This window comes from Cynocephalus volans, chromosome 15 (genome assembly GCF_027409185.1).
Source record: "Cynocephalus volans isolate mCynVol1 chromosome 15, mCynVol1.pri, whole genome shotgun sequence".
Classification (NCBI taxonomy): domain Eukaryota; kingdom Metazoa; phylum Chordata; class Mammalia; order Dermoptera; family Cynocephalidae; genus Cynocephalus; species Cynocephalus volans.
This window is the reverse complement of record NC_084474.1, coordinates 61913669-61927025: the sequence shown is the minus strand read 5'-3', so window position 1 is coordinate 61927025 and position 13357 is coordinate 61913669. Positions and strand designations below refer to the sequence as shown.

Sequence of the window (13357 nt, the reverse complement as noted above, 5' to 3'; positions counted from 1 at the left end):
GAGATAGTTTGGAGACAGATTAGGAGGCTGTTCCTCTAATCCCAGGGCAGAAATGGAGACTGCAGCTAAGGCAATGGCACTTGAGATGGACAGGAAGAGACAGATTCAAGAGCTTAGGAGGTAGAATTCAAAGAAGTTGGTGATTCATTGGACATGGAGGTGACAGGGAAAAGCACATGATGACTTGCAGGTTTTTGCTTTTAAGTGTTGTACAAATACTAGTGACATTTGCTAAAAGAAAATATAAACATGAAGTAGGTTTGAGCTTAATTAATGTTGATTTTGGTTTTGATTGGCAGTGAAAAGAGTTTAAGTTTAGAAACACTGCATTTGAGGTGACACACTTGTGGAGAGGTGTGCATTAGAGAGTTAACCTGAGTGTGTTTCAGATAAAGTCCAGTTAGGATCTCCTTGCTATCCTGTCACATCTTATACCTCCTATTAACACTGATTATAGATACGTATATTACCAGGAATATTTATTATGCTTAAATGCTTACCAGGATACTACTACTATATGGTTAAACCTGATTCTGGTGGAAATGAAACTGCTATATCATATCTGTGGCAAACTAGTATTCAAGAGTTCTTTAATCAGAGGCACATATGCTGGGAAAATTATTTCCCCATCCGAGTGAATGGCAAATAGGATCATTGTGCACAACTTCTCGCAGTTTGATGCTTGGGTTAGGTATCTATCCTTCTTATCCCTCCACCCCCAACCTTTATTCCACCTGCATTCATTCTTGGTCATTGTCCTCCCTCCTCTATTGTGGACTACACGTTCTTGTCTGTTATCTTGTCTTTATCATTACCGAAGACAGGAATTGTTCATAACTGATACATACTGCTTAAAACCTTTCCATGCTGGAGTAAGGTAGTTCTTGAATTGAAGTGTGCATTGGAACTAGCTGTTAAAACACAGATTGATGGATCCCATCCCTAGAGTTTCCGAATTGGTAGCTCTCAGATGGAGCCCGAGAACTTGCATTTTTGCAAGTTCCCAGGTCATGCTGACATGGCTGGCTCAGAGACTGTACTTTGACAATCACTGCCACAGCCACAGCAGGATAGTTATGTTGTCTTCATCTGTTGCCAGTTATGGACTAGAAGACTCTGTTTAGTGAAAGACAAGTTTTAGTACCCAATAAGCCTATGAGAATATTGGGAAAAAATGTGTTTCCTTCCCTATGTCCCTCGTTCACATATATATCCATTTATGCACTCTACTGAGCTGATCACAGAGAATGTGGTAGAATACACTGGCTTTCAGGACAGGCTTTGTTGCTCCTGCCTCTCTCTGCCCCTGACTCCCTTCTCTCTTCTCCACTTTCTCATAACATTTCTTCCTCTTCCTTTAAGATTCCTACTACTTGATATATTCTGGCACATATAGTATTCTAATGTATAATGGAGTCTCAGTATCTTAGAATCTAATTTATTCTCTTTTGTTTTGATTGTGTTGATAAAGGTTCTGACAAAAGATTCTGATAGATGTACACCTTCTACATGAATAGAAACATTGTCATTCTTTATTTTGTGCCATACTTTGAAAGGAAGAGGAGGGGAGTGTGTATGGGCAGGAGATAGGAATGGACTGCTCAGGAAGAGTCCTGGCTCTGTCCTCAACTGGCTTCCAGGTTAGGGACTGGAACTTTTATTTTGTGACAGGTGCCCTAACTTATTCTTTGACCATGGATGAGCTACATAGTCCCTGAGCCCCAGTGACCTCCTCACTAAAAACTAGGAAGAGTATGAGGTCATTGCTCTAACGTTCTGTGATTCTGTGAATGCCTCCAGAAGTTACTGCCTTTTGACATTCCAGAACAAGCCCTTTTCCTCAAACTCTGGGTGGAAATGGCTATTCTAATACTTTCTTAATAACATGACGTAGGTGAACATTTGCATTTTACTCTATAATGTTGTACATTTCACCATTGAAAAGACAAGCTCAGAGAGGTTCAGAAACCCACCTAAGGACACACAGTATGAAGCAGAGCTGGGAATGGGATCCAGGATTCTCTGACTCTAATGCCCATGTTTTAAAACCATACCATGCAGCTTCTCTTGGGGGGGGGGGATAACAAAAAGAATATCACTGAATAAGTTTTAGAATCTGTTTCCTTTTTCTTATCTTTTTTTTTTTTTTTCCTTTGGGGAGAGGCTGGGACAGGTAGGTCTTTTAATTGACACACTTTGAAAAAGCATTCTTTTGTGCTGGTTTCTTTCCCAAAGAGGGACCTGGCTGGAGAGTCCAGTCTGAATTAAGAAGCTCCTGCCAGCTGGAGAAAGCTCTTGTCCTGAAGTGGATTTATATCACTATGTAAGAACTACTTCTAGCTGGTTAATACCCTGGCCATAACTTGGTAAGGTTAAGGAATTGTTCCTCAGAGGAATTATAGGGATGGCCCTACTGTCCCACTACTAGGAGATAACTGAGACACTGTCGTGTTAAGTCTCTTGATCCTTTTTGCTTTTTTCTGAAGAAAACTCATCTCTGCAAAATAGGTGGCTATATATTAATGTATCTATGACTGGGATAAAACAAAACATTTGTCAGTTGATTTAAGTTTTAGGGGATTGTATCCAAAGGCTTGGTCTCACCATGGCCGCAGTTTAATTGACTGAGGTCAGCTATTCAAGGACTTGGAGTCTCATAGGTGATCAATACGTAGTAGTTGAATGATTGAGTTGCCCCTGGCGGCTTGGGGTCTCTGAGAGTAGGAGTGAAGGCTCAGGGATATTAGCTGCTCTTTTGTGTCAGATACTGTGTGTTTACTACTACTGATGAACACCTATTTAGGACTTTCTTGGGGGCTAAATCCTTTCAACAGCTCATGCAGTAGATACATGGCTATTAAAGGAAAGTGAACTGAGGCCTAGAGGAGTTAAAGAGGTTGTTCAAAATCACCAACTAGTATGTAGTGGATTTGACAGTGGAATGTGTATCTAATGTCATTCTGTGATCTTTGTTACTGGACTGTGTATTTCCCGGAATGCTTTTCAATTTTGTTCTAAAGAGCGATTGCTTTATAAATTTATGGAACAGAAAAGGTATAAATTGAAACTATTTTTACATTAAGACATTCCTATTTACTTCTTTTAGCATTTAGAATCATGCAAAGATAAACAAATTTCTTGATGAGATGCTAAATATGTTTTATCTAGGAAGGTGGTGGTACAATGGAACAACCTGGTAGACCACTGTTTACCATGTGACAACCCTTTTCAGTGTCTTTATTATTCTTTTGGTGAGCTAGCACACATGGTGATGATCAGTTGATTCTTTTCTATTTAATACACCGAACTTAGTGTACAGAATGAAGAGATTTGGTATGTTACGAACTTTGGTACTGTACTGAAGAAAACAAGTTGTAATAGCACATTTCAATTAGTTCTTAAATAAGAATGTTTTGTTGAATTAATACACATTGTCATCGATCAGCCTGTGAGTGTATTTATAACCCTGCACAGCCCGTGTCTGGCATTTAGAAATTCCCTTAAACTAATTAAAACTTACATACATTACATTTGGGAGAGACTTAATTGATTCTATTTTCTCTCTCTGCCCTTCTCCTACTACCACCAATGAATGTGGATATTGAGGCTTAAAAAGGAAGTACTTCCCCAAAGTCACATAATTAGTAGCACGGTGGCCTCAATGCCTGAGAATACTGACTTCAGTGGAATACTCTTTTCATTATCTGTTCCTTAAAAAATAAACCACATTATATATTCAGATATTAGAAAAATCTCAATTTCTTTGACTATTTTTTTTAAATGAATGGTCAGTTTAAGTGTTTCAGATTCCATTATTTCAAGGCATTTAATTTTATCTTTTAAAGGGAGAAATCAATTTGTGGTAAATCACATCATTAAAAGAACACTGGATTGGAAGGAACCCTGGGCTCTGATTTGAGCTTTGTCAGGAACTAGCCTTGTGAGCTTGGACAGATTACATAACACACTCTAGAATAATAGCTTCCTATTAATTCTCATGAGTCTGTCTATAAAAACATCTAAGTAAAAGAGTACTATCTGTTGTTGGTAGTTTCTTTTTAAGTTATTGACCTCTTCGTAACTTTATACGTATTTTAAGTCTAGTTTCTTCAGTGTTCAATCTCTCCCTCCAGCCCTCATCTCTACTTGGCTTACAGTTAAGAAATATGCAAACTTTTTGTTTCTTAGAGAAAGAAAAAAATAAGACATAAGAGCTTTAATTTAGTAAATAATAAGTTGGTGTGTAATTTGGAAATGGGAGCTTTTTTATAATCTTAGTATTTTTTGTTTGCAACAAAATGATGCTATTGCATTAAAATATTGAAGATGGACTGTTTCAGTGTTTATTTGAAACGGGTAGGAATTCAATATTAAATTTGTTAGTCATTCAGCAGATACATCTATCATCTGTCATGTCAGGCTCCCATGGCAGGCCCTTTGAATAAAGACTAGTGTAAGACATGCTCTATTTTCTTCATGGGGCTCTGCATTTAATTGGGGGATTATTGGCAACAGATATGAGAGAAGAATTGTCATAGGATCTGGGTGCTGGGAAGGCATGAGATGTTTTGAGGAAACTTCAAATATATATAACTCGGCATGGCTGGGGTGAAAGGTACATATGGAGTTGAGGCTAGGGAGATAGGTGGGTATGTTTAAAAACATGGATCTTGTATTTTAAAACCAAGGGTTTGAACTTAATTCTGGAAGTGAAGGGGAGCCATTGAAGAATTTTAAAACAGAGAAATGACATGACAAATGTGTGTTTATGAAAGATTATAGAGGTCCTCCTGTAGCTGCGGTAGAGCGGTCTTAGTTTCATCATTGTGATCTAGAACATCAGTACAGCTGCACCATCAAGGGTTTAAGTAGACCAGACCAGGGATATTATTAACAACTTTGATAATGGCTATTCTGTGCACTGCACATGTTTAATGTACTGGTCTGCAGAAGTAATAGAGTAACTGCTTGTTGTGAGATAGACCCTGTTTTAATTTTATTACCTAACCCTCTATAGAAAACTCACAGTGAACTTTCTCCCTGTTTGGTATGGAAAACAGATATCAAATAAATATCCTGAGAGGCAGAATCAATATTTTCTCCTCTGTGGCAAACATGGCTGTGTGATTTTCAATACTCTTTATAAAAGATTTTACTTTTATTTTTAGTAATGGTACTAATGATTGGAAAGTAAAAAAACAAAACAAAAATTGTCCACCTGTTTAATAGAGGAAATCTTATTTTTCAGCCTCAAATTTAAGTTTCTTGTGAGTTTGGTAGTTGTCTTGAACAAACTTATTTCAGTGTAGACCCCAGTTAGGCAACATCATCTTATTTAGAGATGCTACCTCGTGTACTGTTTTCCTTTGTGCAAGTAAGGCATTTACTTAGTGTTTTAGTTTTTAAAGTGCTTTCACTTAGGTCTTTTAATTTGCAGCTGGCAGTTCTGTGAGAGAGCTTGTAGTATCCCCGTTCACAGAGCAGGTGACAGACACTTTGAGAACTTCACTGACTAGATCGAGGGTTGGCTGCCACGACATGGCCAGAAGAGAGTCTATCTGCTTTGTCATCAAACTAGGTTAGCAGAATTCACAAAGTCACCTTCACAAACAGAGCTGATTAAAGATATCAAACCATAGGATCAGGCATGTATATTACACTGGTTTTAGCCAAAACACATTGTTTTGTAAAATTATTCTCTCTTCCTTCTTTCTTTCCAGCCAGCTCCTTCATTCACAAGTTAATGCCCCAGCAAGCAAGAAATTAGAAGCTTATTAAGATAGGACAGAATTTTGACCCATTGATCAGGAGTCATCTTTCTTGATTTATCAATGTAGCATGAAAAATATTGAAGTAAAAAGCGTCCCCAGCTGAGATAACTGAATTCCAGCATCCTCCCCATCTGATGTTTCTCTTATGCACGCAGCCAGATGGTGTATGTTAGACATCACTGTGCCTCCCCACGCTTAAATGCTACCATTTGGTGTTTTCAGATTGCCACCCTTTTCTTTTTTTCCTTCTTCCTTTAAGGTGCCTCATGGATATCAGTCATTCTCTAGTGAAGGGGTCAGCAAACTATGACCCGAGTGCAAAATCTGGCCTGTCATCTTTTCCGTAGGCTACTTGAGCTAAGAATACCTTTTAGATTAAGTGGTTAGAGGAAAAAAAATCAAGTGAAGAACAATATTGTGACACATGAAAATTATATTAACTTTACATTTCAGTGTTCATAAATAAAGTTTTATTGAAAACAGCCACACATTTATCCGCACCTCACTCTCCCAAGTGAGCCACGGGCCGGCCCCTAGAAAACAGCCACACATTTAATCATTTATGTATTGTAGATGGCTTCTTTCCTGCTACAACAGAGTTGAGTATGGTCTGCAAAGGCTAAAATATTTACTCTGTGGCCCTTTACAGGAAAAGTTTGCTGACCCCTGCTCTAGCCTATTCAGAGTGTGAAGGGATTAAAAGATTCTTCTTGTTTCCCTTGAGGGGGGATTGAGTGGAGGGCAAGATGTGTTCTAGCTTACCTGTATTTCTCCCTTTATTTAGGTAGAGAGATCTTCATTTTCCAGTGTTTCAAAAATCCAATTAAGACTCAGGTCTGAAGGTTGTTAAACTGCTCTGTTTCCACCTTTAATATGAAAGGGTGACAAGTTACCAAAAAAGGAAAAGCACAAGGAGTAACCAAGATGAGAGATCTGCTACTGGCAGGAATTTAAAATCTGATATGAGATACTAATTTGGTTTATAATTTTTTTATTGCTATCACATTCCTTTCCTATTTTATGTTGAGCTAGTTGTCCTCCTCCTACCTCCCTCAAAGAAAAAAAAATTCCATTTAAACACCTAGTGTTGTACTCCCAGCAAATGTGTTTGAGTTTTAATTTCACTTGTTTTGAGAATGATTTCAAATATGCATCACTTGAATACACGAGAAATGAAGCCAACATTTTTATAGTTCCTCATTATTTGACCACATGATTTTACACAAGCCTCAATGTTTCTTCATATTTTTTTGTGTGGGTGGGAAAGATATAATATTTACTCATTCAGATATTACAATGAAACTACCAGCAACATATTTCACAAGTTTGAGTTCTGGGCTTTTTAAAAATGAACTGTTGCAACACTTTAAGTTAAAATGAGTAGGGAGAAAAAAATTATTTTTGCGAGCATATGTATCCTCAGAAGTTGAAATAAAGGGTACTATGGAATATCAGATAGAATTCTGTAGCTGTCTAAAAAAAATATATGTAAACTTGGAGTCCATTCATCCTACCTAATTGCAACTTGAGGATTAAAATCACTCCTAGGCCAGGACATTACTGTCTGATACAGGTAAGCTGGGTGTTATCCTCACCTATCTGATGGTGAAAAGGGTAGGGCACAGAGAGGGCATGATTTCTGTCCCTGCTCCTACAAGGTCCAAATTGTCTTTAGATCTCTTTCCCAACTCCTGGTTCCTAGTGTTCGAAGCAGATGACTTTCTGTAGGTGCTTACCAAATGATGGCCATCACGTTGTTTAGCTGCACGATGTACAGCTAGACTACTATGTTTACTACACGTAGTAGTCTGTGGATAATGCTCTTCCTTTGAGCAGTGCATAAATATGGATAGTTTATTAAAATTATATAGGTAATTTATTAAAATTATAAATATGTATCTTTCACACGGAGTATCCTGTTTGAGCTTCCTTTCATCTGCCATCTTGGACGCCATCTTTTTATCCCAGTTGGTACATTTTTATGCTCATAGTAGCTACATTCTTTAGTCATTAATTACGTAGCAGATACTGCACTGAGGTCTTCATGTTTATTAAACCTCGGAATCTTCCCAACAACCCTATGAGACAGAGACTGATGTTACCTCCTTTTATAGATGAGAACATTAAGGCAAAGAGCTTTACTGACTTGCCCACCACGGTCAAACAATAGTAAGTGAGCCCTGATTCTAACCTCAGATTTGCTGACCACTGTACTGTTTGAGTGGCCACTGTGTTCTCAGTATAGTTCTTATTTCCTGCCTCTGGCTGTTGTTCTACGTGTCCTATAATGCATTTGACATAATTGAATTTCATCCTATGCGAATTATTCAAGCTAATAAAGGCAATCTTGATTTAAACCTGTTTCACTGGATTTTACAAACTTCGCCCTGGGTCTTCTGTTAACTTAGTAATGCTAGTTTTCTGCATCATCATTCAGTTTAGTTGTAAGTAAAAAACACTGAGTCCTGGAACCTCTGGATGTGTCCCTTTTTTTTTTTTTTTTTAGGTTGAAATATAATGAAGCTTCTAATGGGCTGTGTGTACTTAGACTATTTACAAAAAATGTAATTTTAGCTTTTAGGTCATAGTTTTCACCAATCCATACTCTAATGGGATTACTGCAATACTTATATTAATGCATGATTTTAGTAAGAAAAAGCTTAAAAACTTTATTTAGGAGTATTTATAAACCATTGCAAGTTTTGAGAAGGAATGTTAAATAGCAGTATTTGAAGGATTTTAGAGAAGCCTAAAAATATTTAAACAATTTTAAGAAACCTCATATTAAGTTAAAGTCTAGTACTTTCCATGTGAAAGATTGTTTGAAGTCTAATTTTAAATGTTTTTTTTGGAACAATATGTTTCTTTAATTTCTAAGTTCTATGCTACTATGGGCAGAGAAGCCACTAGGGGTTCCCGGGGCTTGGCCTGATACTCCTTAAATTTTGTAACTGCCACCTGAGGACAAACCCATTGTGGGTGTCAGTGGCTGCCACGTTCTGAATGGAGACGCTGGTTTGAAATAAAGAGCAGTTGAAGAGCAACAAGCAGTTGGATTTTCACACTGTGCTAAGGGCTGTGGGCTTCACGTTGCCTGATAGCATGAAGAAATAAGGGATAATGGATTCCTCACTGATTTCTTCCCTTTCTCCAATAATTGATGGTAATATATAGAATTACATTTTCACAGTTGGACTTAACAAAGGTTGATTTGTCTCTGCTTTTAATTTAAGGTTTTAATTTTCTTGCTTATGATTGGCCATGCTGAGATACTCAATCAAGAAATGATTCTTGTCACCTAGATCTAGCTAGAAAGATAAACAAAACAAATTCTCTGTGTGCTAAGTGCCCCAAGAGCACTGTGGGACCAAAGGAAGACGGGTTAACTGTGTGATCTTTGGCTTCTGTTTTTCACCTTCTCCATTCAGTTTGTCGGTTCTACTGATTCATGGTAATTCCTTTCCCCATTACTCCCAGTGGTTTTTTTTCTGACCCTCACTCTCTTCCTGCTTTCAGGGAGGTTAACTTTCTGAAAATATTCACTCCCCATCTCACTTTGTATATACTTCTAGTTTAGAGTGGTGCCATCATCACCTAATTGCCTGCCTATGTTCCTTTCCCTTTAGTAGACTGCAGATCCCTAGTTGTAGGAAGCTTGCTTTTTCACCTGTGTCTGCAGGTATCCATCAGGATGCCTGGTCCCACTTGTCTGAATGGGGGAACAAACAAGGTACCATTTTGGTCACATTGCCCCCATGTTCAGGAATCTATGGGGAACACTCAGTACTAGTCAGACCATGCCCCTAATCTTGAACCTAGCTTCATTTTTATTAATTTTAATTGTTACTTAAATACTCAAAAACACAAAGTACAAATAAATAATTTATATTCACCACCCACAACCTCTAAACCCAAGTGGCCATCCCCACCTTTTAACCTCCACTCTATCCAAGCCACCCACCATTGGGCCTATCACATGCCGCCATGTAAATTCTCTCTATTGCGTTATGTGTGGCCTTCCCTTCCAGGAGTTTGCTTTTCCCTGTCTCCCTAAAACATGCTCATCTGAGGTTCCAATTTCCACAGCACATATCACCTGCCTTACTTAGATATTTAAATTCTCTATTATAATTGTTTTCAGGTGTTTCACTGTTCTTCCAATATGATTTGCAGTTCTTTACAGCAAGCATGGCTTTTTTTTTACATTAGAAATATTTACAGTGCATGTGCAAGCAATCTCATGCTAAGCATTCAAATATTTTAAAAACTGAGTATTAAATGGCATTTATGTTTGTTCACTTGGCAAGCATTTAAACTCCACTATGTGTCCAGCACTGTAAGGAATTGGGAATTCAGACTCAAAAAATAAAACTTTAATGGCAGAACAGAAATGAGACCCTTTTCTCTACCTCTAGTGTACCCAACACATGCCTCTCATATCTCCCGTTACATTGCAGTGCCCTGTTAGTGCCATGTGGCCCCTCTCTTTGGCTTTAGCACCTCCAGGATAGGGAATAGATATTAAAGTTTTATGTTCTTAGGGTCTGGCATAATACCTGACCCTTACTAGGTTCTTGGGGAACGTTTGGAATGAATCGTTGAACTGGAGTATAGTATAATTTGAAAAATGTTGTATTAGAGCTTGTATGGGGTACTGTGCAAGGACAGAAGAGCAGAAGAGGGGGTACCCAGCCTATGTTTTTTTGTTTGTTTCTTGGCCAGGGTAAGCTGTCAGACTGCATTTGGACACAGTTCTACTTGGACAGTAATTTTACTTAAACCAGTATTGGCAGTCCTCATTTGGTGGGTTACATTTTTGAGAAGGCACTGTAATTTAGAAGCATGTAAGTTGGCTAAACCAGGATCTTACATTTCTAACAAGGATTTAAAGCCCATATTTTTATAGAGAAGGCCTGTGTTTAGTAAGTTTTACTGTACCATTTTTTTATGCAGTATAAAGTTTTTAAAGTTTAACAATCTATTCTGTGATCCCATTGGTGTTTTAATGGTGTTTAACTCACTAATTGATAAGATTTACATAGAGATTTTTCCTAAAAGTGTACATAAGGAACTGTTAACACAGTGGCTATTTCTGAAGAGTAGGCCTGATGTGCTATTCAGGTGAGAAAGGATTTTTATATTTTCCTTTAAACCTTCTGTACTGTTTTATATTTTTATTTATAATAAGAATGTTTTACTTTCATATTTAAAAAAAAATCAATAGAATTGATGTGAATCCCAATTAAATTAAGGATAACAAGCTTAAGTAATTTTTGGGAAGTAGCTATAAGCTGAGTGAGAAAGTATAGGACTATGAGGCCCCACAAAGAGTGTTTTTCCCAAAGCAAAACAAAGTTTTTTTTTTCTCCTCTTGGAGAAATAGCTGAACAGGGCAAGGGGTTGTAGATAGGTCTGGAGCTGGGGAGAAAAGGTTTCCAGGTGCTGAAGCACATCCAGAAGGAGACTTCTGAGGTAGGTGGTTTGTGCAGTTGCTAGCTTTAAAAAGCCTTGGGTTTATAGATGTGTGTGATTACATGAGTTCTGTCAGTGCAGACTGCTGAATGCATAGGCCATCTGCGTTGGTTTTATGTAGCGGCGGAGAGCAACTGAGATCAGGAAAGCCAGCAGAGCTTCAGATGTGAGGACTTGGCGCCAATCCAAACTTTCTTTTTTTAAACGTTTTATTGCATTGACAATGTTTTACTTAGTTTTTTTTCTTATGATAAGTGCCATTGAACATAAGAAAACAAGGGAGATTGGCAAGAGACGGTTAAATATTGTGTGTTTTGAAGGTTACAAGTTCAGCATTATTCAGTAAGGGGTACAATTTCATGCACCCAAATCTGAAAGTGTTAGAAGTGAAATAATGTCTTTATTCTTGCCTGTTAAAAATCAAAAGGGTTTATTTCATAATGTAAATATAGTAGTTTTTTAAATAAACTTGAGTAGGTCACAAATGTATATTGCAATGACTTTTTCTGTTCTACGTTTATTATTAATATATTAAAATTATAAAAGATTGAAATTCAGAAATACATAATTTTTAGCATATTTCAAAATTCTACACAAGGACGTAAATTAACTTCTTTACGGACTTAACCAAATTAACTTCTCTAAGCTACTTCATGTACAGGAACATACACACACACACACACACACACACACACACACACACACACACACACACACACACACACACACACACACACACACACACACACACACACACACACACACACACACACACACACACACACACACACACACACACACACACAACTTTACTGTATCATACTATGTGTATCTTGCAACTTGCCTTTTTGACTTAATGCTAGGTCTTAGAGCTTTTTTCTGAGTCATTACTTAGAATTCACCTTGAGCTTTTTAAATAGTTGTAGTAGTCTCCAATTTGAATGTATCATATTTTTATTCTACTTAAATTTGAGAACAAATAATTAAGCTTTGTTTTAGCAGGATTTATGCTTGCAGAAGTCCTAAGGGGCTTTACAGAGAATGGCAGTTATTTTAGAAATTCCAAATTCTGTGAACTGGTATTAGTAGTGTGGAATGAAATGAGGAAAGAGAGCTACAAGTAACAATAAAGATCAGTTCCAAATGCTTATTGCTATAACTTTTTGGCCAAAAAGCTTATTGGTGCTGGCCATATTTTAAAGAGAAATCAGACCTTGTAGACCTTGTAACAGCTGATTTACAAAGTGTATTGGGGGTACTTCAAAAAAATTCATGGGAAGATTCATATTAACTTTTAATTTTATTTTTCCACGAACTTTTTGAAGTACCCTTGTGTAGTCCTCTTTTCATTTTTTTTTAAGTGTAGATGCTTTGTTCTCGTCACCCTTTAGTTCTCTTTTATCCTTTGGAATGCTTATTATTTCTTGGAAAATAATTCTATAACAGGAAGGGCTGCTTGCTTTAAAAAAAAAATATATAGCAAGAAAACCAACAATTTGTGGACATAATGGTTATGTATTTTGACCATGATTGAGAAGCTACTGACCAGCTATTGACTACTGTTTTATTAAAATATAGGTTACAGCATTTAAGACTACAAATGAACCTTTTATGGGATGATGAATTGTTCCTCTGTGTCCACCGTTTTCCTCCCTCTCAAAGGAGCAATAGTATAATTTGCCTGTGGACTTTAACCCACACATAGTTGGTGTTCTGACTGTGTATTTGGTAACATTTTAGAAGTTGAGTTAGCTGCTTCATGGTGGTCATTTCACACATGAGAACCTGCGTAAATTCAAAACTGAAAGGCAAAGAGTTGCCATTTTCTTTTTGTAGGTCTAGAAACTATCATTATTTCTAGCATAGTCTATTTTAATAAAAGAATTTTACCTTTAAATTCTAGTTTCTGGCATTATTTTTTCAATTTTTAAAATTTCAGTATTCAGTGAGTTCACATTTTGGTTACATTTTCTACCCCGTTATCTCTTTGATTTTCAAAATTAAAATTCTTAACTCAATTACTGTCCCCAAACAGAAGATACTGATTACAGTGTTCGCATTGTGTCTTTTCATTGTAGGCCTTTGCAAGGGCAGAACAGATTTCGATCCTGGCA

General features: G+C 37.1%; 1 protein-coding gene across 3 annotated transcripts in view; it reads left to right on the top strand.

Moving 5' to 3' along the window:
• RSPO2 (R-spondin 2) overlaps positions 1-13357 on the top strand; it is a 150934-nt gene that overhangs the window by 85810 nt on the left and 51767 nt on the right. The gene's annotated exons all lie outside the window — the stretch shown is intronic.